We start from the raw sequence: 4,578 nt of genomic DNA on the forward strand, positions 1-4,578 counted from the left end.
TGAATGACAAAGCACTATTAAACAAAACTATTTTTACAAATAGGTTAAATAAATATGAACAGATGAATTCGATAAAAGCACCGAATTAATAAACAACCCTACGACATTTACGAGTGATTATTAAAAATGTTCATCAGGAGAATTAACTACAGTTGTTCTCTCCAGAAGCAGACTGCATCACCCTATGAAAGAAAGGTAAGTCAGTAGGGTACATTTTTAGCATATTCACCCACATTATCTTGTCTTAAATAATGCAAAACCTCAAAAAACAACTAAATTCCAGATTAAAAACAACCCTTTTAATAAATAATCTTGATCTGCTGAAATGAAAGCGGAGATTTTAGTTTTTGTGATGCAACAGCGCCTCCTCCTGTTCAGATGCACACCAAAAGATCAATGCACAGAATGAATACCAACTTTTATTGATCAAGAAACTGAAGATGACAAATGCTTCACCAGAAGACGAGCTTGAGACAGAAAAAAAAAAATCAATAAAAACCTCACACAGGTTCTAGATCAGTCCGTCTACATCTGTGATGAGCCACAGTTAAAGTACGGCCCATTTTCATCCACACACACACACACACGCTGTACAGCAGCTACACAAACACACCGTGATTCATTCTTGCATAACGCACAGCTATCATCTCCAGGTATGGAGCCAGATCAGTCTCAGTAATAACACATTTACAAAAATAAAATTGGTAAATTCACAACAATTCATAAATACAATACACAATTTGTGAATTCACAAGTAAAAATCACAGATATTTCAGCCAAATTAATTGCAATCGTGTATTTTTAAATTGTGTTTTGAACTTACGAATTGATTTTTTGTGTATTTACAAATCGTGTTTTGAATTGACGAATTGAATTTGCGTATTTATGAAGCGTTTTGACTTTACAAATAGGTTTGTGGATATTATGAATCGTGTTTTGAACTTACAAATTGGATTAGCATATTTCTGAATCCCATTTTGAACTTACAAATTGGATTTGTGAATTTCTGAATTCCCTTTTGAATTCACGAATTAGATTTGTGAATTTATGAATCATGTTTTAAACTTACGAATTTGATTTGTGTATTTATGAATCCCATTTTGAACTTACGAATTGGATGTGTATTTACAAATAGCATTTTGAAGTTACGAATTGGATTTGTGTATTTACAAATTGTGTTTTGAACTTACGAATTGGATGTGTATTTACGAATAGCATTTTGAAGTTACGAATTAGATTTGTGTATATATGAATCCCATTTTGAATTTACGAATTGGATTTGTGCATTTCTAAATTGTGTTTTAAACTTACTAATTTGATTTGCATATTTCTGAATCCCATTTTGAATTTACGAATTGGACGTGTATTTACGAATAGCATTTTGAAGTTACGAATTGGATTTGTGCATTTATAAATCCCATTTTGAATTTACGAGTTGGATTTGTGTATTTACAAATCGTGTTTTGAACTTTCGAATTGGATTGCACATTTCTGAATCCCATTTTGAACTTACGAATTGGATTTTTGTATTTCTGAATCGTGTTTTAAACTTAGGAATTTGATTCGCATATTTATGAATCCTTTTTTGAATTTACGAATTGGATGTGTGTATTTATGAATAGTGTTTTAAACTTACGAATTTGATTTGCATATTTCTGAATCCCATTTTGAATTTACGAATTGGATGTGTATTTAGGAATTGTGTTTTGAATTTATAAATAGGATTTGCATATTTCTGAATCCCATTTTGAACTTTCGAATTGGATGTGTATTTACGAATTGTGTTTTGAACTTACGAATTGGATTTGTGTATTTATGAATTGTGTTTTATACTTACGAATTGAAGTTGTGTATTTCTGAATCCCATTTTGAACTTACGAACTGGATTTGTGTATTTACGAATTGCGTTTTGAACTTACGAATTGGATTTGTGTATTTAAGAATTGTGTTTTGAACTTACGAATTGGATTTGTGTATTTATGAATTGTGTTTTATACTTACGAATTGAAGTTGTGTATTTCTGAATCCCATTTTGAATTTACGAATTGGATTTGTGTATTTACAAATCGTGTTTGGAACTTTCGAATTGGATTGCACATTTCTGAATCCCATTTTGAACTTACGAACTGGATTTGTGTATTTACGAATTGCGTTTTGAACTTACGAATTGGATTTGTGTATTTACGAATTGTGTTTTAAACTTACGAATTGGATTTGTGTATTTATAAATCGTGTTTTAAACTTGCAAATTTGATTTTCATATTTCTGAATGCCATTTTGAATTTACGATTTGGATTTGTGTATTTACGAATCGTGTTTCAAAATTACGAATTGGATTTGCATATTTCTGAATCCCATTTTGAACTTAAGAATTGGGTTTGTGTATTTACGAATTGTGTTTTGAACTTACGAATTGGATTTGTGTATTTATGAATCCCATTTTGAATTTACGAATTGGATTTGTGTATTTACGAATAGCATTTTGAAATTGGATTTTGGAAATGTGAATTGTGTTATAGATGTATGATTTATTTTTTGTAAACGTAATATTTTTGAGACCGATCTGGCTCCCTTCTCCAGTGTTTTCACTCTAAAAGACATTGTTTCTCATAAAACGCTTAAACGCTTGGCTTATAAAACAAAAACATGATCTATTAAAAATCCACCGAGAGCGACAGCATTGTTACAGCTAGCTTTAATACATTACTGGTATCAAATACTTCAACAGGCCGAACATTTGCATCTCCAAACAGTTTCTTGTACAATTTTACAAAAATATCCACAGCGCTCTTTACTTCACCGCCAAATGCTGAAGAAACTTCACTTCATTAACTCAATAAGAAGCTGTGAGGAACGCCACGAATCCCAATAGGATATACAAATCCAGCTTTTCAATGTTCATCTCTAAAAACAAACGAAAAATTGATCATTATTGACGATCTCCACCAAAAAAAACAGACACAAGTCAATGTCAGTATATCTCCAGCGTGTATCTGCAGATTCTTAATCCTCAGCTACAGCTTTCATAGTTTTACTCTTTGTGTCTGAATGGAGGGAAACAAATATATGAGCAGGAAAAAACACACGGATGTAAACATGTTTTTTTTTTTTATCTTCCGAAAAACAAAACAACACCTGAGGCTGTTCGATTTCATCTCTCAAGTCACTTTTTGTTTGTGCGCCGGTTGTTTGCTGAATCCAGCCAGTGGTTCTGTATATTGCAAATCTTCATCATCAGCAGCTCCAGTGACTTTGAGAATACAGTAACAAACACCAACCATCACCATTATTCACATTCTGGCTCACAAAAATGACTGAAGACTTTCAGGGCTGCTAAACCAAACTATATCTGGCCCATTAAAGGGTTAGTTCACTAAAATGATAACAATTCTGTTATTATCACTCACCATCATGTCATTCCAACCCTCCGAGAACTTCATTTATCGAAAAACAGCAAATTAATTCATTTTAGATGAAATCCTGGAGCTCTCTGATCCTCCATAGACAGCAAGAGACGTTCAGAATCAAGTTCTGTGGTTCAATCATAGTATTATGAAGCTACAAGAATAGATTTGTGTGCAAAATAATACAAATAAATAAATATTGACTTGGGAAAAAAAGCGCAACATGCATTATAGTGAACAGAGTTCTCGTGAACGCATGTCCTGAACTTAAAATAAAGAGAAGAAACTGCTGAATAAAGTCTTTAAATATTTTTTGCATACACAAAAGTGTTCTCATTGCCTCATACCATCACGATTAAACCACCGAAGACTCAATGTTTTGATGCCTTTTTGAACTTTAAATACTTTGTGACCATTACTGCCTATGGAAGATGAGAGCTCCAGGATTTCATCTAAAATATCTTCCTTTGAGTTTTGTCGATAAATGAAGGTCTCAGGGGGTTTAACATGAAGGTAATTAAATACAGATCGTTCATTTCTGGGTGAACTAACCCTTTAAATTAAGGGAATATGTGCAGCAGCAGGTAAAAACATGAAATACTGTGAGAATAATAAGTGACAGACCTTAATCAGGGTAGATCTTGTGTTTACTCCAAAATCATGAACGAAATACAAGCAGAATCAATTTTTCATGAATGAGGTCCATCTGCTTGTATTGTCCTGTATATTGATCCTAGACTAAGGTCAGTATTGAGCTTCAAAAAGAAACACGAGTTACATCAGATCTGCGCATGTCGCACTTTAATCCCTTCAGGGTCAGTTTGCAGAAAGAAAACAAACCAGATTTTTGACTAAAACACCACTGGCTTCTGTAACCGGCCAATAGAAACCTCTCAGACTGGGGTTTCAATCAAAAATATGCAGATCTAATGAATGCAGAAGTCCGCCTGCTTTCAACCCCCAAATTAAAGGGATAGTTCACACAGAATTTTATTTGCCATCAGGCTATAAAAGACTTTTTTTTCCATCAGTAGAGCATTAAAGAAGATTTTTAAGATACTTTTTTTTTCTTAAACCCTCACTCACACACTATACTTCAGCTTAGTCCTTGATTTTTTAAGGGTCACCTCAGCGGAATGAACCGTCATTTAGTATGTAATCAGAAATATATATA

General features: G+C 32.9%; 1 long non-coding RNA gene across 1 annotated transcript; it reads right to left on the bottom strand.

Moving 5' to 3' along the window:
- Positions 1–406: 406 nt before the first annotated feature.
- Positions 407–4,550, bottom strand: LOC130237723 (uncharacterized). Its single transcript, XR_008838569.1, has 2 exons — positions 3,136–4,550; positions 407–3,044 (listed from the first exon to the last, which is right to left on the bottom strand). It is a non-coding gene; the product is annotated as an uncharacterized LOC130237723 (long non-coding RNA).
- Positions 4,551–4,578: the final 28 nt, after the last annotated feature.

Source organism: Danio aesculapii, chromosome 11 (assembly GCF_903798145.1).
Source record: "Danio aesculapii chromosome 11, fDanAes4.1, whole genome shotgun sequence".
Lineage (NCBI taxonomy): Eukaryota > Metazoa > Chordata > Actinopteri > Cypriniformes > Danionidae > Danio > Danio aesculapii.